We start from the raw sequence: 23,402 nt of genomic DNA on the forward strand, positions 1-23,402 counted from the left end.
TGAAATCTCTTAGAAACATTTTTACGGTATCAATCTCTGCTAGAAAATAATAATTAAAAGACTTCGGTAAATAGAAGCTGCAATTAGACTGGAGCAACGATGTTGTCACTCTTTTACCCACACGAACATTACTGATAATGGTTTTGAAAGCGCCTTGAGTCGCTCATCAAAAAGATAGGAAGCCTTGATCAATGAACCTATTGGGTTTGCCTTCTTTTTTGAAAGAATCTGGATCTATTGTAAAAGTTCACTCAACTACAAAGCATCCAAAATATAATAAAAATTTACATTGGTCCCGTGGTTGGTAAACGTAAGGGCATCTCCAACGCTGACCCGCAAATATGCTCCCTCATCTATCCGCGGACACTGATGCGGGAGGCGGCCATTCAACGTTGCCCGCATACATTTCAACCACTGTTTGAACTAACCGGACGAAATTCATGCAAACACGACGTATTTCATATAGACCGGACAATATTCATTATATTTCGGACATACTTCAATGTCCGACTCTGGAGGTATAATTTCGCCTCCACCTCCGCCATATCTTCTCTATGTCCGGCTGCGCCGCCCATCGGAGTGGTCATGCTTCAGCAGAGGGGAGGAGTGGCTCCTCCGCTTCCGTGAAGCTGAGGCGGGGATCGACAATGGTCTACGCTGAACCGGGCAAGATGTCGGCTGTGTATGCCGACGACGCGGTGACGGTGGCCATCATGGGACCCAAGCGGTGGCTACCTCCCATGGTATACTTTTCCTCGGTGTCGGCGGCGGCTGCGGACGTGCTGGCCGCCTGTAGGGCGCGGTTACGCCAACGTTTGCCTCGGCTAGAGCGCCGAAGGCGCGGGAGGAGCGTGACGACACATCGGCGTCCATGGCAATCACCGTGCTCCCCCGCTTGCCGATGTGGAGCAACTGGCCACTCCTCTGCGAGGTGGGTTAGAGCGGTGAGTTGTTGCAGAAGGGGCCAGCTTGGAGCGACAGCTTGCTCCTCCGTTTGCCCGCTTGCTGCCTCGCCCACGGTACTGATGGCCTGGGGCGGCGAGGGAGGTGGAGCAGTGAGTTGCCTAGCTCGTATCGGGCGGGCTTGGCGGGCCACCCAGTCGGCTTTTATGCCGGAAAACCCCTCTTCCTGCTTGCCGGATGCCATGGAGATTGTGCAGAATATGGTGCAAAGAGGAGATGTGGTGCGGTTCTTGCCCGACGTCTAGCCTCGTTTAAATAGCGGGCGGATGCGAGGAGCCAATCGGCGTTATGTTTAATGTTGGACGACTCGCGTATGGACGTGTGACCGGAGTAGATTTCTTGGCACACGCACGGATTCAATGAATGTAGGCGGGGCAGTCTGAAGCCGGTTGAATGCGGCGAGGAGGCATATTCAGCCGGGTGTGCAGCGGGCGGTGCTCTCGACCGACGCGCCGCTTCGATGCCGGCGCCAGTGAGAGGTCACGCCCGTTCTGCGCCGGCATCAATGCAGAGTGGTCACTCTCCAGCGGTATGAATGCGGGCAACTGGCACCCCGCAGGTAAAAGAGGAAATTTTATGGGTTAGGGCGGTCAAACGCGGGCGTGACAAGACACCCATAAAGCCTCATATTTTGTCTTGGTTTACAAGAAAAAATATGTCCGAACCATCTAACGGATCGATACAGGTCCAAGCTGGATGCTATAACACATCCGGACGGGCCCTAAACGTAACGCCTTCGTACAAGAACAACCCCTCCTCATGTCTCACTCTCCTCATCTCACGTCTTGGTTGGTCCCGTGGCGCATGGGCCTGCCTACCGTGCTTCGGTGCGGGAACTGCCGCGTCGCACAGCTGCACGGCAGTCGGTACTATGCTATGCTATGCTATGCTCTTCCCATCGTCCCATGGTCCCATGATGACTCGTCATCCAACAAATCACAAATGAGCTGGATGCCACTCCTTCCCTTCCGTCCCGTACGGACATCCACCCAAGCGGAGCGGAGCGGCAAGTGGAGCACCGTCTTGTGTTGACAGCTCCGCTTTGGAAATCTCCCGGGTCGCTTTCCACGAACTACTGGCGGCCTGCTCCTCCCTTTTCTCCAGCGCGTTCCTTCCTTCGGCCTAGCGTGGAACGGACACGTACTGTCTTCCAAATCGTGATGCCGACGCGCCGAGCCTTTCGGTCCGATCCGGCTCGATCGGCAGAACAAAAGCAAAGCATCTGTTGATGCGTCCTCCGGTCTGGTCCTCCCCCGTGGTATGGCACATTTGCACGAGCTGCTGTGGTATACTAGCAGTAGAGTACTATATTTTTTTGTATGCTCGGATCCGGAGAAAAAACATTTGTTACTATTTTCAAGGGATTTCATTTTGTCAAGAATGCCATACGGTGACTCACCCTTCTCTGTTTCCTAGCAGTTCCTGGCCCGCCGCTATTTTGAGCCTCGCCGTGCGTGCGCGTGGCATTGTGTGCTAGTAGTAGTTTTCTCGTCCACCTTCTTGTGCTCCCTGCCTGCTCCTCCGCTCGACATGTCTTGCGTTTCTCCTTGCGACCTTGCCGCTAGCTTGTGCTTTTGTTCGTCGATTTCCAGGTGGCTTCCCTTCAGCACTTGGCAGCATTCTTCTCTGAACGGCCATCTTCTATCCTCTGTATGCGTGCGCTTTCCGGGCGTTTGTGTTTACTCCATGTGATGCTCGTTCTTCACCATTTTATACAGTAATATCTTCTTGGGAACCATCCGTGCGCATTTTGCATCAACAAATTATGGGGCTCTCTGATTTGTGAGATTTCTAAAACATAAGATTTTTTTTTTTGCAGAAATCAAGTCATCTTCAATCCAAAATGATTTTTTTGCGGAAACAATCCTAGATGATCAATATGAACATTTGATTCCCTCGCAAAAAAAGAACATTTGATTGCACGCAGGATACACATAGGATTATTCACGTAATATTGAGTAGATCAAAAAAATTCCTACTACAAAAACTAGTGCAAACGAATTCCTCAAAGAAAAAGACACCTGGATTGTAATCCTATGTTCACTGCTTGTAGTCGTCGCTAGGTGGTCTACGGATATGGATATAATTTTTATTATTTCTGGTATTCATTGTACTGCCATGATCGAAGATGAATAGATCGAAAAAATTTCCGCAAAAAAAAAGATTGTAATCCTATGAAGAAAGAACTAAGGATTAAACTTCTAGAAATTTCCTGCAAAACAAGAAGAGGTCCTAATTAACTGCCCTAGCAGCCGAGAGACCAGGTAATGATCACCTTCCCGTGCTGATGGGCACGACGACCAATTCAGGCCCCGAGACCAGCGGTCAACAGGTCTGTAAGATTTCCTATGCCACGGTCACGGACTTGTTAATCGAAAGGACGTGTCTTCAGCAGGAGGCTGGAAAATATTCTCTGCGGAGACGTGCAGGTGCGTGTAACGAGCTGGCAATAGCTGCGACGACAGTAACCGCGAGAGTTTTGCCGTGCCAGTACGGCCAACTTGTTTGGTCTAGTGTGGGTAAAATCGTTTGACAGCAGCAGCGAGTCAGCTAAAGTATAAAACTGCACATCGCGTCCGGGCAGATCGATGCCTGTCCATTGGATTGGATCATCGACTGCGTGCCAGAGACTCCAGATCGAGTCCTGCCGCTAAACGTCACCCTTCTTTATTTTTATTTTCTTTGACAGAAGGAGGGTCCAGAAAGACCTAGAATCTGGTGTTACATACCTAAAGTTATTAGGGCATCTACACTTGACCGGTAAATTTGCTCTCACATCCGTCCATGCACATGAACCGGTCCACGGACGTAGATATCGGAGTCGGCCATCCAATGCTATCCGCATACATCCGACTCTAAATTTTTTTAAAGCCCGCATGCTAGAATAGCCACATATATAGCCTAGAATAGTTCAAATGCAGCATTAATCCTAATTTAAATAAGTTTAAATATTACACTCCAACATTGTTGTTCCTTTTACCGTCCACATATGCTCAATCAGATTTTCGTCCAGTGGCCCATGTTGGAGTCATGACCATTAACAGTATAGTGGGAGGAGCTTTTCCTTGAGTCAGCCTAACAAACAATGATGAACGTGGGGACGATGATTTAGGGCCCTCAAGTGCAGGGGCATGCGGATTCTGGGTCGTTGATTTGCGCCAAGATTCGCATATTTAGGGATGCATAGACTGATTTCTATTTTCGTTTTTATCTATAATGCGTTCATATATCATGGGGATATACCTGTTCATGTGAGGTCCTATACCTGTTTCACGGGCTGCCTCACCGGTGAAAACGGAAAATAACAAACACTTGTAGAATAGATAAGGAAAACGATTCACCTGTCCTAGTTTGGTACTCTTGTTGCTTCCTATTTGTTCTGCTCTCTTGTTCATTAAAACAGAATATCCACCTTCAACAATCACTTGAGTACGCTAAAGGAAAGAGTTCATCTTGTGTCCTCAGAAATTGAAGCCTTGAAGATAAGAAGCCCCGCCCCGCAAAGTATATTTAGTGCAAACAGGTACAGATTCAGCCGCCAAGCTTGATTTTCTTGTGTAGTCATTCGTAGTGATCTTGTTTGTTCAAGAGCAAACATTTAATGTGTGGTATAGTTGGTCATTTTGATATTTGATATTTGTCTTTATTGCGTCAGTGTTCGCGTTTGTCATTTGTTATCTTCGAACATCTGTTATGTCCGAAATATTGAGTATTTTTTATTTGAATTTGTTTGAACTGGAATCGTATGATGCGTCTGTAAACAGTGGGAACACATGTATGTGTATTAAATCTATTTTCGTAGGTTACAGATAATGAAACTGAATTTTGTGAACTACAAAATCTATGTTTCTTCCGATGAAACTTAAACATTACGTAAATTTAAAGTCGTAGATCATTATTGTAGTTGTTGGGAAATGTAGTAGAAAAAAAAATCACTCTACGATCATAATCCCAGGAACACTGTGAATATGCATTAGAAGTTTAGATCGGACCATTACCAATTTCGAGTTATAGCGTAAGAAGAGTTCGTGTAGATCGTTCTTGAAGTCCCTCAAACCGTTCACGAACGATCACTCGAACTTGATGAAGATCGTCGATGAAGTCCCTTGAACCGTTCACGAACGATCCCTTGAACTTGATGAAGATCGTCGATGAAGTCCCTTGAACCGTTCATAGACGATACCTTGAACTTGATGAAGCTCGTCGAAGAAGTCCATTGAACTGTTCACAGACGATTCCTCGAACCGAAGACCGAAAGCATGACCTCTCTACATATTGCAAGCGTACGGTCTTCACAATCCTAAAGTTATTAGGGCATCTACAATTGACCGGTAAATTTGCTCTCGCATCCGTCCATGAACAGGGACCGGTCCGCGGAAGCAGATGTCGGAGCCGGCCATCCAATGCTATCCGCATACATCCGACTCTAAATTTTTTTAAAGCCCGCATGCTAGAATAGCCACATATATAGCCTAGAATAGTTCAAATGCAGCATTAATTCTAATTTAAATAAGTTTAAATATTACAGTCCAACATTGTTGTTCCTTTTACCGTCCACATATGCTCAATCAGATCTTCGTTCAGTGGCCCATGTTGGAGTCATGACCATTGACAGTATAGTGGGAGGAGCTTTTCCTTGAGTCAGCCTAACAAACAATGGTGAACGCGGGGACGAGGATTTAGGGCACTCAAGTGTAGGGGCACGCGAATTCTGGGTCGTTGATCTGCGCCAAGATTCACATATTTAGGGATGTATAGACTGATTTCTATTTTCGTTTTTATCTGTAATGTGTTTGTATATCACGGGGATATACCTGTTCATGTGCGGTCCTATACCTGTTTCGCGGGCTACCTTACCAGTGAAAACGGGAAATAACGAACACTTGTAGAATAGATAAGGAAAACGATTCACCTGTCCTAGTTTGGTACTCTTGTTGCTTCCTATTTGGTCTGCTCTCTTGTTCATCAAAACAGAATATCCACCTTCAACAATCATTTGAGTACGCTAAAGGAAAGAGTTCATCTTGTGTCCTCAGAAATTGAAGCCTTGAAGATAAGAAGCCCCGCCCCGCAAAGTATATTTAGTGCAAACAGGTACAGATTCAGCCGCAAAGCTTGATTTTCTTGTGTAGTCCTTCGTAGTGATCTTGTTTGTTCAAGAGCAAGCATTTAATGTGTGGTATAGTTGGTCATTTTGATATTTGATATTTGTCTTTATTCCGTCAGTGTTCGCGTTTGTCATTTGTTATCTTCGAACATTTGTTATGTCCGAAATATTGAGTATTTTTTATTTGAATTTGTTTGAACTGGAATCGTATGATGCGTCTGTAAACAGTGGGAACACATGTATGTGTATTAAATCTATTTTCGTAGGTTACAGATAATGAAACTGAATTTTGTGAACTACAAAATCTATGTTTCTTCTGATGAAACTTAAACATTACGTAAATTTAAAGTCGTAGATCATTATTGTAGTTGTTGGGAAACGTAGTAGAAAACAAAAAAAAAACCACTCTACGATCATAATCCCAGGAACACTGTGAAGATGCATTAGAAGTTTAGATCGGACCATTACCAATTTCGAGTTGCAGCGTAAGAAGAGTTCGTGTAGATCGTTCTTGAAGTCCCCAAAACCGTTCACGAATGATCACTCGAACTTGATGAAGATCGTCAATGAAGTCCCTCGAACCGTTCATGAACGATCCCTTGAACTTTTTTTTTGAGGAAGAGCGACAGTGGGAGAGGCTCCCACTGACTTTGTATTACTCACAAAGGAACAATTACATATGTATTACAGAAGGGTTTTGAGGCCCCCCGGCCATGCTAGCTATCCACGGTCTTAGTGGCCCAAGTTTACAATGTAGATCCTCCCGGCAGTTATGTGTTAGCAGCTCCAAGAGATGCTTAAATCTAGCTAGCCATGCTTCATGAGAGTGCTGAATCCCTCTAAAGTGTTGATTGTTTCTCTCCATCCAAAGACTCCAAGCAGCCAGGAGAAAGATATCCATGAAGAGGGGTTGTCTCCAACTACCCCTACCTCCATGCAGAAGAGCCAGTCTGTTATCAGCTGTCGGCCATGTCACTCCAACCACATCCCAGCAGCGTTGGCTAAAGGGGCAGTTGAAGAACAGATGTTCCACCGTTTCCTCTGGAGGGTTTTGACAGAACATGCATGCATAGTTGCCCCCCATGACAACAAAGTGTCTGCGTTTGAGCATATTCCTGGTATTCAGGCGATCAACTAGGAGTAGCCATCCAAACATCTTGAATTTGATCGGGCTTTTAGCTTTCCAGAGCCATCCAAACGCCTCGTCTGCCATCACCTGTTTGTAGCAGTGATTATAGAACTTCTTGGACGAAAAACGCCCGAGCAAGCATTCCCAGACATCGCTGTTATCGACGGCCAGTCGATTTTGCGGCAACCCCTCCTGGATCTCTTTGATTTCTTCTCTCGCCTGGGTCGAGAGAGGTAGACTAAAAATCGTGGATGGGTCAGTTGCAGCAAGAACCTTAGCAATGGAATCGTCCTCATTCAAACAAAATGAAAAGGCTCGTGGGTATATATCCATTAGCGGGGAGCCTTGAGTACTATCAAACCAAGCATCTTTCCAGAACAGAGCACTAGAGCCATTCCCCGGGGTGACTTTAGTGATCCCTCGGAATATCCCACTGAGTTGCATCACATCTCTCCACCAGAAAGAACCAATCGCCTCAGATGCATGCGGTATCTTGTTTCTGTAGTAGGCATCCCAAACAAGCTCCACCCAGGGAACATCTTCATGATTATAGAATTTGAAAAGATGCTTTAGGAGGAGGGCTGCATTCTGTGTTTTAAGATCAATAACACCAAGGCCTCCGCAGCATTTTGGGCGGCAGACCAGCTCCCAGGCCGCAAGAGAGTTATTTTTGATCCCATCGTCAGAGTTTTTAGCCCAGAGGCAATGTCTACGCAGCTTATCCAGATGTTCAATCACCTTTGGGTGTATCTTGATCGTGCACATTGCGTATATCAGCATCGAAGTCACAACTGAATTGACCAAGGTTAGTTTAGCTCCAGATGACATCAGTGACAGAGCAGTGGATGTCTTCCGTTCAACTGCATGAACCAGTGGCATAAGATCAAGGACACTGGGCCTCGTTGTGCCCATTGGCAGGCCGAGGTATGTGAAGGGCATGGAACCAACAGAGCAACCAAAAACCCCAGCCAGTTCACAAGCACGTCGGTGATCAATGTTAATGGGTATGAGAGTTGATTTCTGAAAATTGATCTTCAGTCCAATGGAAGTGGCATAATCTTCTAGGATAGCTTTCATACGAGCAGCCTGCACGGGACATGCCTGCATAACTAAAATCGTGTCATCAGCGTATTGGACAACCGGGAAATCACCCGCCCTGTCACGAGGGAGAGGAAGATCAAGCAGCCCACGAACAAAAGCATCATTAACTGCTGCTTGGAGGAGATCAGCCGCAAGGACAAAGATCAATGGTGAGAGAGGGTCCCCCTGGCGCACTCCACATTTACAGTTGAATTTTCGACCAGGGACTCCATTAAGAAGTACCGAAGAAACCCCCGAACCAAAGATCGTGTTCATCCATCCAAGCCATTTGTCATCAAAACCCATGTGTTTCATAATTTCCATCATGGGGGCGTGCTCAATAGTGTCAAACGCCTTGGCAAAGTCTAGCTTAAGGAGGACGTTTTCCCTTGCTGAAGTATGGCATTGATGTATGTATTCAAACGACCACGCTAGGCAATCCTGGATAGTCCTCCCTTTGAGAAAACCGTACTGATTTCTGTGAATGATCTTGAGGATGACTTTCTGTAGCCGATTTGCCATTATCTTAGTGATGATTTTCAGACAACAATTCAACAAAGTAATTGGTCTATAATCATTTGCAGTTTCTGGAGAGGAGTTCTTTGGGATCAATGTGATATACCCCTCACTAATACTGGTTATATCTAGCCCTCCGGCATGAAATGCATGGCACAACTCATAGAAGTCTGACTTGATGATCGACCAACAGTTCTTAAGGAAGCAACCATTAAAACCATCAGGACCTGGAGCCCGATCACTAGGCATTTCCTTAATAACAGTGTCAATCTCTTCATTGGAAAAAGGTGCCGACAAGTGCTCCAGTCCCTCAATCCGACGGATGATTCTGGAAAGATCAAAGCGCATGTGAGTGGGTTTAGAGGAGCCCAACCGTTCCTTATAGGTTCTGAACAATACCCCTTCCTTGCCAGCATGGTCATGTATTTCCACATCGCCATCACGAAGCATGGCGATAGAATTATGTCTGTATCTCTCCGTGGCCAGTGATTGAAAGAGTTTGGTATTTTCATCTGCAAATCTGAAGAATCGGATCGTGCATCTTTTCCTCCAATATTCATTCTGAAACTGCAACAATGTCTGCAAGTGAGATTTCAAAATTTTCCGGAAGTTTGATTCCTGGATAAATAGAGGCCTTTTGTCCTCGAGATTATCCATCGTAACTAAAGCTTCATTACAGTTTTGAATGATGGTTTTAAGCTTTGAGATATCCCTGCTCCATCTCTTGAGATCATACCTCAGAGTTTTCAGCTTTTTACAAATACGGGCGGCAGCGTTCGGTGCATGGCACGCCTTGGACCAGGAAGCGGCCACCACCTCCATAAATCCAGAATGGTTAACCCAAAAGTTCTCAAAACGGAAGAGTTTGGACTTGGGAATAGAGGACTCAATTGTAACCACACAGGGAATATGGTCTGATACCGGTTTTCCTAGTGGCAAGACCATTGTATTTGGAAACGAAGTGGTCCAGCAAGAGGACGAGAAGAACCAGTCAAGCTGTTCAAGTAAGGGATCATCTTGCATATTACTCCAGGTATATGTTCGACCCTTCACAGGTAACTCCATCAGAGACTGCGCTCTAATGATTTCATTAAAAAGCAACATGTCCGCAACGTCGCCCCCAGGTTTGTTTCTGTTATTCGTGGAACGAATAAAATTGAAATCCCCGAGGATCAACCAGTTCTCATCATCAGGTATGTGTAGGTCAAATAACCAATTAGTAAAATCCACCCGACGCTGACCAGAACATGGACCGTAGACATTGATCAATTTCCACGAGTCATTGGACTGTGTAGCAACAAAAGAAACACCCACAGCAAACGAATCAACGTACCAAGGGGTGCCCACAAACACGGAGCTATTCCAGATAATAATAAGACCACCCGAGGCACCCACAGATGGAGAAAACACAAATTTATCAAACCGCTTAGGGCAGAAAGTTTTAATAAACGCCAGATCAAAAGATTCACGCTTTGTTTCCTGGATACAAATCACAGAGCAACCACTAGTGTCAATAGTATTTCGGAGCGCCAGAGTTTTAGCATCAGAGTTGATGCCCCGGATGTTCCACGACAAAACATTCCAAGATTTATTCATGAACCAGCAGAAGTTCAGTCTCCGGCACCCGTGGACGAGCGCTGATCATCCAGCAGCTTCTCGGGGGAAAGAGCCTCCTGCGCCATCCCGCAGCGTTTGCCCATCTGTTGAAGATCTTCAATCGTCATAGGAGGGGGGCAATCATCAGACCGAACCTGCACGGGGGCAGCAGCCAAAGAAACAGCTGTGATAAAAGAAGTTTCACGTGGTTTCACCCGTGACTTAGAGCGTTTGATGTCAGAGATTTGGTTGATCTTGAAACCATCATACTTAGTAGAAGGAGTACTTCTTCTGACAGTAGTAGTGTCAAGGGGCACAAGCACATTGCGGGACTGAGGTGCATTATAAAGAGAAGAAGAAGCAATCACCTGAAGAGCCGACTCTTGAACAGACAAGATCACTGGATGTAACGCTGCATCGCGGGGGGCAAGTCTTGAAATCTCCTTAAGACCAGGAGAACAAGCCGCCCTACCCCACGCAGAATCAAATGCTGAAGATCGGCATTCAGTGGCCTCCTGCAGCCAAGACGACGGGATGATGGCAGCCCCCATCTGAAAGATTGAACTGAACACCTCTGTCAGAACATCACGCTCTGGGACTATGCCCTCCAGCCAGGTAGATACAGCAACATTCAACTGATTCTGCAGAAACTTGAAAGGATTGAGAGGAAACATAACAGCCTCAGAAGTCTGAAAGGCTAGAGCTGGCGTATATATGCGTTTAAGCATCCCTCCCATCCAAAGCAACAGATCATGATCGACAGTCACAAAGAAGCTAGCTGAGTTTCCTCCAGCTCTGACAAACGCAAGGCGTGCAGTAGGATTCCCAAGCACAAAACCATCCGCCAGTGCTTCCACCGCTTGAAACTCTAAGTCAGAAGACCAAACATCCGACAGATTATCCTGGATATTGATTTCAGGATCCACCCCATCCATCAGAGACGGTCCATCGTACTGGAAGAATGTTCTGAAGCTGAACCCTGTGTACGGTGGAGGAACCACAGGCCACAAAGGCCAACCATTATCCTGGAGTTGCACCTGGGCCGGTTCTGGGGCATGCCATGCTGCTTCATTCAGAGCCTCTTGTGCAGCCATCTCATCAATTCGTGCTTGCTGCATGAGGGTGTAGTAGGGAAGCTCATAAGGGTGGGGTGATGCATTCAGAAGCGGAGGAGCATCCTCATGGCCAACCAAATTAGGAATAGTATTCCTGCCATTCAGAACATACACTGGCACAGACCAGGATCGAGCAAGCCCTAGCAGCAAACCAACCCTGGTAACTAACAAACTATGTGGCACTTCAGCCACATCTTTGATATGGCATTTAACCGGAACTCGAGCTTTGTTGAAACCCGGACGTGGCCACACAAGGAGCTTTCCAAAGTTAGAAACGGCCTTGTGGATATAGTGCTCAGTCTGGTAATCCATAGGGAAAGCTAGGAACATAACCCAGACCTCATATTCAAAAGCAGGCATGCGCATATTGAGACCTTCATCGTGAGGTACCAGAGAAAAAGTAGAATCCTCAGACAGAGCGTGAGGTCCCTCCCTAATTGCAGCATCCCGACTCTCCATATCCGCAAAACCACACAGCCAATTCCTAATGGGTAAATAAAATCATCCACCAAATCATACTCTAGATCCCCAGTAATGATGCGACAGACCTCGGCCAACCAGAGCTCCTTTTGATGATCAGGGACTGGTGGATGGACGGAAACAATGGCATACCTGTCATGGTTGAGGGGCGGATCATCGACCACCATGACATGGCGCTGAACGCGATGAGCAGGGCCACGATCGAAGGTCGATCCAACCGGGGCGAAGGCGAACGGGCGCACTGGAAAGTTCGCCATAGCTGGAGCTGTCGGAGGTGTGGAATCCGCCGAGAGGGGAATCGCCGATGACGGACAGCAAGAACTCGGTGGGAGCAGGGGCAATGAAGGCTGGGGTGGTGAGCTCGAGAACGCTGGCTGTCGCGATTGGGGTTTTTGGCAGGCTGAAGTGACAACACCTTGACCAGGGAGACATATCGTCAAGCGTTGAGCGGTGGCCACTTCCGAGGAGCGTGGGATTTTCTGTTTCTATTTCCAAATCCAACGGGCCCGCGTATCCCTCGCCACACGGGCCATACCAACAACCATAGAATTACCAAACACAGACGCCACCAGCTCACCCCGAGGCAGGATCCTCTCAGATTTTGTTACTGGTAAAGATTTTTGTGCCCAAACCAAATGAGTTAAAGCATGGCAATAGCTGGGCTTACGGGCCACATGACCCAAGCGGTGGCAGAACGGGCAGCGACGAAGCCCAGGACAAATGCTAGTCATGTGATCCAATGCAGAACACGCATTGCATGGATGACCTAGAGGGTCCGGGCCCACCTTGCATGGCATATGAAAATTGAGCTTATTACGTGGAGAAGCACAGGAACCACGCACAGAAACATCCCCACAAGGCTGATAAAAAAACTCAGTGCAACAATCAGCAACATGACCAAGCCGATCACATAAAGAACAAAGCTTAAGCCGCTTGTATATATAATCTTTAGTGGGAACTGAAGGTATTTGTACCATTTGCTGAACACTGTCATTATCATAACCTGCCTGCCATCCATCCAATATGGAATAAAGAATATCATCCGGAATGGAATCCCATAAACCCCGAACAAACAACTCACCTCGAAAAGAAGGTAACTTGGCCGGAATATCGGAGGGAATAGGTACAGATATGGATCCAAACCGAAAATTATCCTGAGAAACCGGAGCCCGAAAACTACCAAAAGAAAGCACGGTCGGGGGCTCGCCGGAATGCAAATCCGTCGGCGGCGGGATCAAACCCAGTTTCTGAAACACTGGAATAGATGCAGGATCCATATTCATATTTTGTTGGGATGATAACCATTTAGATTTGATCGCCGGACCAGGTGAAGAAGCCAAGCCAGTCAACTCAGTATCCGTATGCCATGATTGAATCCTTGGGCATTTGTTCATACCACGATGCAAATGAAAATGACAAATAAAGTCCGGCCAAATACGGTCCCGTAGCCCAAAGATGAAATGTCCCACTCGATTAGATGCCACAGAGAACCGGAAATGACGATCACCCAAGCGAAAAACATTGAAACCCTCACCAAGCCCTCCAATACAAGACTGAAGAGCCAAACCAACCGAATCCACCGAGAGGGGAAAAGAGGCCGAGGAGAAGTCCCTTGAACTTGATGAAGATCGTCGATGAAGTCCCTTGAACCGTTCATAGACGATCCCTTGAACTTGATGAAGATCGTCGAAGAAGTCCATTGAACCGTTCACAGACGATTCCTCGAACCGAAGACCAAAAGCATGACCTCTCTACATATTGCAAGCGTACGGTCTTCACAATCCGGCAGCGCTTTACCGTCCAGAACTAATTATTGATACGTCTCCAGCGTATCTATAACTTTTTATTGTTTCATGCTATTATATTATCAATCTTGTACACAATTTTATATCATTTTGGAACTAACCTATTAACCCAGTGCCTAGTGTCAGTTGTTATTTTCTGCATGTTTTTGGTTTTACAGAAAATCCCTACCAAACGGAGTCCAAACACGACGATTTTTTTGATGATTTTTTCTAGACCAGGAGGGACCTTAGAAGCTTTGGGGGAGGAAGAAGCCAGACGAGGAGACGACAAGGCATCAGGGCGTGCCCTAGGGGGTGGGCGAGCCCTGTTGTCTTGTGGGCCCCTCGTGGCTCCGTTTGACCTAATTCCAGCGCTATAGATCCCTAATTATTCCAAAACCCCTAGAGCAAGACCCGAAACATTTATTCCATTGTCGCAAGCCTCTGTTCTTCAGCGATCCCATCTGGAGGCCTCCGTCGGTAATCTGCCGGAGGGGGAATCGATCATGGAGTGCCTCTACATCAACCTTGCTGCCACTCAGATGATGCGTGAGTAGTTCCTCACTGGACCTATGGGTCCATAACAGTAGCTAGATGGCTCTCCTATCTCTCTCTCTCTCTCTCTCTCTCTCTCTCTCTCTCTTTGATTTTCAATACAATGTTCTCTTCGGAGATCTACATGATGTAATCTTTTGCGGTGCATTTGTTGGGATATGATGAATTGTGGGTTTATGATCAGATTGTTCATTGAAAGTAATTGAATTATTTCTGAACTTTATTATGTGTGATTATTTATAGCCTTTGTATTTCTCTCTGATCTATCCGTTTAATTTGGCCAACTAGATTGATTTATCTTCACTAGGAGGGGTGCTTTATGGTAGGTTCAATCTTAAGTGTCCTCGCTCTATGACTGGAGGGGTAGCGAGGCACGTATTTGTATTGTTGCTACTAAGGATAAAACGATGAAGTTTGATCATATTGCTTGGTTTTATCCTGTCTATGTTATGTCATCATGCTTAAAGCATTACTCTATTTTTCATAAGCTTAATACCTAGAGAGGCAAGCATAGAAGCGCACTCGAAGTGGAGTAATAGTAGTAGGCGTCAGTAAGTTTAACGGTCTACTTGTCACGGACGTAATGCCCATGCATCAATCATGCCATGAGTAACATCATAACTATACGCTTTTCTATCAATTGCCTAACAGTAATTTGTGTACCGACCGTTTGCTATGTTCTTGAGAGAGATGCCTCCAGTGAAAGCTATGGCCCCCGGGTCCATTCACCTCATATTACTAAAACCCTAAAACCCCGCTGCAGTTTATTTACTTTTATTTACTATTACAATTTATATATCTACCACTATCAGAATTAATCCTTGCAATTAACGAGTACAAGGGGACTGACAACCCTCTTGCCCGTGTTGGGTGCAAGTATTTGTTTGTGTGTGTGAAGGTACTATTGACAGTCGCTTGTGTGAATCTCCTATTGGTTTGATAAACCTTGGTTTTGTACTGAGGGAAATACTTTCTGCTACTATACTATTTTACCCTTCCTCTTCAAGGAAATCCCAACGCCTACCACAAGTAGCACGCGTGAATCAACAACTTGTTTACTATGCTAGTTTCCTCATTACGGTTTTGTTCTCTTTTCTCGTTCCCACGTTCCGGCATCCCCGTGATCAAATCATGATGGATACCGTAACACCAAGAGGGCCCAAAGAATATCTGCCCATCGTCGGAGGATCAAATCCCAATCTTGAGCTATCAAGTCCCTTGACACACCTTTCCATGAACCCAAAGCCATCGTAATAGCCACTGATAACCCACAAGTATAGGGAACCAATCCCAGTCCTTTCGATAAGTAAGAGTGTCAAACACAAGGAGCAAAAGGAAATGATAAGCGGTTTTCAGTAAGGTATTCTCTGCAAGTACTGAAAGTAGCGGTAACAGATAGTTTGGTAGCACGGTAATTCGTAATAAGTAGCAATAGTAACAAAGGTGCAGCAAGGTGGCCCAATCCCTTTTATAGCAAAGGACAAGCTGGAAAGTTCTCTTATATAAAGCAAAGTGCTCTCGAGGACACATGGGAATTGTCGTCTCATCATGTTCATCACGTTTAATTGATTCGCGTTCGCTACTTTGATTATTTGATATGTCGGTGGACCGGTGCTAGGGTGTTGTTCTTACTTGAACAAGCAACCCTCTTATGATTACCCCCTCTCGCAAGCATCCGCAACTACAAAGGAATAATTATCTAACCATAGCATGAAACATATGGATCCAAATCAGTCCCTTACAGAATAATGCATAAACTAGGGTTTAAGTTTCTGTCACTCTCGCAACCCATCATCTACTTATTACTCCCCAATGCTTTCCCTTAGGCCCAAGTATGGTGAAGTGTCATGTAGTCGACGTTCACATGACACCACTAAAGGAAGAACAACATACATATCATCAAAATATCGAACAAATACCAACTTCACATGATTACTTATAACAAGATTTCTCCCATGTCCTCAAGAACAAAAGTAACTACTCACAAATCATATTCATGTTCAAGATCAGAGGTGTATTGAATATGCTTGAGGATCTGAACATTTAATCTTCCACCAAATAAACCAACTAGCATCAACTACAAGATCTAATCAACACTACTAGCAACCCACAGGTACCGATATGAGGTTTTGGAACAAAGATTGAATACAAGAGATGAACTAGGGTTTGAGATGAGATGGTGCTGGTGAAGATGTTGATGAATATTGGTCCTCCCACAATGAGAGGATCGTTGGTGGTGTCGATGGCTTCGATTTCCCCCTCCCGGAGGGAAGTATCCCCGGCGGAATCGCTCCGCCGGAGAGCAAAAGTGCTCCTGCCCAGGTTCCGCCTCGAGACGACGATGCTTCATCCTGAAAGTCTTCTCTTACCCTTCATATAGCAGAAGATGGGCACTGGTGGCCAGCTATGGGCCCCACAAGGCATCAGGTCACGCCCAGGGGTGGCCGCGCCCTGTTACCTTGTGAGCAGCAGGTGCCCCCCCTCTGGTATTTATTTGCTCTGGTAAATTTTATATATTTAATAAAAAATCCTTGTAAAGTTTCAGGTCATTTGGAGCCCTGTGAGTGCCGCGGGCTGCCGCGCTTTCACCCGTGAGCTGCGCCAGGTGGTCTGGCCAGTCAAGTTCAAGCCGGAGCTGCCCCCGCTGTACAATGGCATCCCCTACCCTACGGAGTTCCTCCAGCTCTACGCGCTGAGCGTCGAGGTGGCAAACAGCGACGACAAGGTTATGGCGAACTGGTTCCCCATGGCCCTCAAGGACGGCGCTCGCTCCTGGCTCATGCACCTCCTAGAGGGGTCTATCTCCTCGAGGGATGAGCTCTGCGAGCGGTTCATCACCAACTTCCAAGGCACCCGCGACCGTGCCCTCACCATCAATGCCTACGGCGCGTGAAGCAGCGCCCCGGCGAGACCCTCCGCAAGTACATTCAGCACTTCACCCAAGTTTGCCTCAAGATCCTGAAGGCCTCGGACGAAGCCATCATCTCGGCGTTCACCGACGGCGTAACAGACGTTAGGATGAGCGAGGAGCTCACCATAAATGACGACCTGTGCACGGCGCTGGAGCTGTTAAATCTGGCCGACAAGTGCGCGAGGGCGGAAGAAGGCTGCCTCTCCCTCCTCAACCACCCGGACATTGATCCCGAGGACAAGAAGGCCAAGGCCAAGGAAGTGAAGCGCAAGGGCCCCGCTGTGCTGGCAGCGGATCCTGAGCTGAAGCGCGGTCATGACAACGACGAGCCCGCCAAGGACAGCTGCCCGTTTTGCGTCTTCCAGAACATGCATACCCACAACACCGGTGACTGTCAAGGGCTCAGAGCGCTCCGGGACGAGCGCATGGGCCGCCATCCCGAGCGCAGCGACCGTGGCTTCGGTCGCGGAGGAGGCCGCGGTGGAGGACGATGGGAAAACTACCACATCGAGCTGATCGACTTCGACGTGGCCCACATTGGACTCCCATACAACGCCATCCTCGGGTACCCTGCCCTCGCCAAGTTCATGGCGGCTACCCACCATGGCTACAACGTCCTCAAGATGCCAGGGTGCAGCGGCGTCATCACTGTCTCTTGTGATGAGAAGGATGTGGTCTGCTCCCTCGAGCACGCTTACCGGGCCGCAGCGGCCGAGAACTCCGATGGCGAGGAAAACGTCGCGCCTGAGGCTGTTCCCGTGAAGAAGAAGCAGCTCCTCCCCAAGAACCGTCCTGAGGCAAAGAAGGCACCGGCTGGCGACGCCTCGGGTGCCCTGCCTGCCGCTGGGGCGTGCCTTCCTCTCGCATAGGAAGGCGCGTCCGGCGTCTCCCTCAGGGAAGGCTCGGGGGCTTCCGCCTGGAGAGCGTCTGACCTGACCACCATGACGAGGGAGGCGCTCGGGCACCACTTGGAGGCGTGCTTCGATGCATGCCCCCGCAGGCAAGGAACACGACGCGAGGTGCCAGGAGCACGAGAGTTCATCACTGATACGTCTCCAACGTATCTATAATTTTTGATTGTTCCATGCTATTATATTATCTGTTTTGGATGTTTAATGGGCTTTAATATGCTCTTTTATATTATTTTTGTGACTAACCTATTAACCAAAGGCCCAATGCCAGTTTTTTTTCCTATTTCAGTGTTTCGCAGAGAAGGAATATCAAACGGAATGAAACCTTCGCGATGATCTTTCTTGGACCGAAAGCAAACCACGAGACTTGGAGATGAAGTCGGAGACGCAACAAGGCGGCCACGAGGCAAGAGGACGCGCCCAGGGGGTAGGCGCGCCCCACCCTCGTGGGCCCCTCATAGCTCCACCGACGTACTTCTTTCGCCTATATATACCCTTATACACTAAAAACATCAGGGGGAGCCACGAAACCACTTTTCCACCGCCGCAACCTTCTGTACCCGTGAGATCCCATCTTGGCGCCTTTTCCGGTGATCTGCCGGAGGGGGAATCGATCACAGAGGGCTTCTACATCAACACCATAGCCTCTCCTATGAAGCGTGAGTAGTTTACCATAGACCTTCGGGTCCATAGTTATTAGCTAGATGGCTTCTTCTCTCTCTTTTGTTCTCAATACAAAGTTCTCCTCGATGTTCTTCGAGATCTATTCGATGTAATACTTTTTGCGGTGTGTTTGCTGAGATCCGATGAATTGTGGATTTATGATCAAGTTTATCTATGAATAACATTTGGTTCTTCTCTGAATTCTTATATGCATGATTTGATATCTTTGCAAGTCTCTTCGAATTATCGGTTTAGTTTGGCCTACTAGATTGATCTTTCTTGCAATGGGAGAAGTGCTTAGCTTTGGGTTCAATCTTGCGGTGTCCTTTCCCAGTGACAGTAGGGGCAGCAAGGCACGTATTGTATTGTTGCCATCGAGGATAAAAAGATGGGGTTTATATCATATTGCTTGAGTTTATCCCTCTACATCATGTCATCTTGCTTAATGCGTTACTCTGTTGTTATGAACTTAATACTCTAGATGCATGCTGGATGGCGGTCGATGTGTGGAGTAATAGTAGTAGATGCAGAATCGTTTCAGTCTACTTGATACGGACGTGATGCCTATATTCATGATCATTGCCTAGATATTCTCATAACTATGCGCTTTTCTATCAATTGCTCGGCTGTAATTTGTTCACCCACCGTAATATATGCTATCATGAGAGAAGCTACTAGTGAAACCTATGGCCCCCGGGTCTATTTTAGATCATATTAGTTTCCCGTCAACTTGCCAATTTCTGTTGTCATTTATTTTGCAATCTTTACTTTCCAATCTATACAACAAAAATACCAAAATATTTATCTTACTATCTTTATTAGATCTCACTTTTGCGAGTGACCGTGAAGGGATTGACAACCCCTTTATCGCGTTGGTTGCAAGGTTCTTGATTGTTTGTGCAGGTACTAGGTGACTTGCGTGTAATCTCCTACTGGATTGATACCTTGGTTCTCAAAAACTGAGGGAAATACTTATGCTACTTTGCTACATCACGCTTTCCTCTTCAAGGGAAAACCAACGCATGCTCAAGAGGTAGCAAGAAGGATTTCTGGCGCCATTGCCAGGGAGATTTGCGCCAAGTCAAGTCAAGATTTGATCTCCCGTCAACTAGCCATTTCTGGCACCGTTGCCGGGGAGATCTACGCTCAAGTCAAGACATACCAAGTACCCATCACAAACTCTTCTCCCTCGCATTACATTATTTTCCATTCGCCTCTCGTTTTCCTCTCCCCCACTTCTAAAATGATTTTCGAAAAACCTTTACCTTTTTCTTCGCCTTCTTCCCGTATGTCTTTTTGTTTGTGTTTCCATATGCCTTCTATTTGCTTGCATCTTTGCTTGCTAAAAATCTATTGATATGGATCCACTTAAAGTGTTCTACTTGGATCATCTTCGATCTATATGTGCTCATGCTGAAACCCCAACTAGTTTAGTTGAGGGAAAATCTTTAGATGAGCATGCTCATTTTGTGCGTCATCGTTTGTCTGAAAAGGGGAAGCTCTTATGGTATAAAATAAATAGTTTGCTATGATATGCTTGGAATCTTTGTGAAATTTATGATTTTACTTATTTCTCTAAGAACCCTAAAAAACACCTTCCCTACCTATGTGAGTTTAATGATAATGAAATCTTATCTTCTTATGAAAAGGTTGTTTATAATTACTATGATATCAAACAAATTTAAGAATTTTTCGTTTTTAAGGGTGCTCATGAAGTTGCTTCTTTGATTGAAAAGTATGATATTACTCTCTACAAATCTAAAAATTCTGACATACTTAAATATTGCTATGAAAACTATGCTCATAATGCCTATGTTAAGGAATTTATTGAGAGAATGACCGTTGCTTTGGAAGAAAATAATGATATGCACGAATCTATAGATAATTATGATTCCGATGATTTGATTGAAATATCCCTTGATGAACATGATGCTTGCTATTCTTATGGCCATGATGCCAATATTTGTGGAGATGAATTTTCTATAGTTCCTTATGTTAAACATGAGATTATTGCTATTGCACCCATACTTGATAGTTCCTTGAATCAAAAGCATGATTGCAATGATGTTATTATAAATTCTCTTGATGTCGATTGTGCTAATAATATGCAAAACCCTAAGCTAGGGGATGCTAGTTTTGCTATGTCTACTACTTGTTGCAATGATCATGATTGGGGTGATTCTTCTTATGATCTTGAAAATTTATTTAAGCCCCATGATGAATATGAGATTGATAGGAGTGTTTGAAATACTATTGAAAGTGGGTTTGGAAGAGTGTCAACTTTAGATCCCACATATTTGGAGAATGTTCAATCTTATGTTTTTTTATAAAAGTGGGTTTGGAGAGGTCATGACTTTACTTAATGTTAATCCCACTATTTTGGAAGAGTGTCAACTTCGCATGCATATGGATCGTGTTGAGAATATATTATGTGATAGCTATATTGTTGAATTTGATTATGATCCTACATGTAATTATTATGAGAGAGGAAAATATGGTTGTATAAATTTTCATGTTACTAAATTACCTCTCTTCATGTTGAGATTGCTATTGTCTCTTTCTTCCTCCTTGCATATGCTAGTTTTTGCTTGCCTTGATAATTTGTTTGCCTATAAGATGCCTATGCATAGGAAGTATGTTAGACTGAGATGTGTTTGTCACGTGTTTTATGATGCTCTCTTTGTGCTTCAATTCTTGTCTTTCATGTGAGCATCATCGAAATCTCAATGCCTAGCTAGAGGCGTTAAACGATAGCGCTTGTGGGAGGCAACCCAATTTTATTTTTGTTTCTTGATTTTTGTTCCTGTTTAGTAATAAATAATTCATCTAGCCTCTGTTTAGATGTGGTTTTATGTTTTAATTAGTGTTTGTGCCAAGTAGAACCTTTGGGAAGACATGGGTGAAGTCTTTGCAATCTTGCTGTAAAAAACAGAAACTTTTGCGATCACGAGATTAGATGCCATTTTTTACTGGAGAGTGATTTTAGGTTGATTCGTTTTGCATATGATTAATAGACAAATTCCTCACTTCCACAAATTTATTTCAGAATTTTTGGAGTTCCAGAAGTATTCGTTTGATACAGATTGCTACAGACTGTTCTGTTTTGACAGATTCTGTTTTTCGTGTGTTGTTTGCTTATTTTGATGAATCTATGAGTAGTATCGGGGGGTATGAACCATATAGAAGTTGGAATACAGTAGGTTTAACACCAATATAAATAAATAATAAGTTCATTACAGTACCTTAAAGTGGTGGTTTATTTTCTTATACTAACGGAGCTCATGAGATTTTCTGTTTAAGTTTTGTGTTGTGAAGTTTTCAAGTTTTGAGTAAAGATTTGATGGATTTTGGAATAAGGAGTGGAAAGATCCTAAGCTTGGGGATGACCAAGGCACCCCAAGGTAAAATTCAAGGACAACCAAAAGCCTAAGCTTGGGGATGCCCCGGAAGGCATCCCCTCTTTCGTCTTCGTCTATCGGTAACTTTACTTGAGGCTATATTTTTATTCACCACATGATATGTGTTTTGCTTGGAGCGTCTTGTATGATTAGTCTTTTATTTTTAGTTTACCACAATCATCCTTGCTGTACACACCTTTTGGAGAGACACGCATAAATCGGAATTTATTAGAATACTCTATGTGCTTCACTTATATCTTTTGAGCTAGATAATTTTGCTCTAGTGCTTCACTTATATCTTTTTAGAGCACGGTGGTGGTTTTATTTTATAAAAATTATTGATCTCTCACGATTCACTTATATTATTTTGAGAGTCTTTTAGAACAGCATGGTAATTTTCTTTGGCTATAAAATTAGTCCTAATATGATGAATATCCAAGATGGGTATAATAAAAACTATCATATAAAGTGCATTGAATACTATGAGAAGTTTGATTCATTATGATTGTTTTGAGATATGAAGATGGTGATATTAGAGTCATGCTAGTTGAGTAGTTGTGAATTTGAGAGATACTTGTGTTGAAGTTTGTGATTCCCGTAGCATGCACGTATGGTGAACCATTATGTGATGAAGTCGGAGCACGATATATTTATTGATTGTCTTCCTTATAAGTGGCGGTCGGGGACGAGCGATGGTCTTTTCCTACCAATCTATCACCCTAGGAGCATGCGCGTAGTACTTCATTTCGATAACTAATAGATTTTTGCAATAAGTATGTGAGTTCTTTATGACTAATGTTGAGTCCATGGATTATACGCACACTCACCCTTCCACCATTGCTAGCCTCTCTAATACCGCGCACCTTTCGCCGGTATCATACACCCACCATATACCTTCCTCAAAACAGCCACCATACCTACCTATTATGGCATTTCCATAGCCATTCCGAGATATATTGCCATGCAACTTTCCACCGTTCTGTTTATTATGACACGCTCCATCATTGTCATATTGCTTTGCATGATCATGTAGTTGGCATCGTATTTGTGGCAAAGCCACCGTTCATAATTTTTCATACATGTCACTCTTGAATCATTGCACATCCTGGTACACCGCCGGAGGCATTCACATAGAGTCATATTTTGTTCTATGTATTGAGTTGTAAGTAAATAAAAGTGTGATGATCATCACTA

This window comes from Aegilops tauschii, chromosome 4, assembly GCF_002575655.3.
Source record: "Aegilops tauschii subsp. strangulata cultivar AL8/78 chromosome 4, Aet v6.0, whole genome shotgun sequence".
NCBI classification, from domain to species: domain Eukaryota; kingdom Viridiplantae; phylum Streptophyta; class Magnoliopsida; order Poales; family Poaceae; genus Aegilops; species Aegilops tauschii.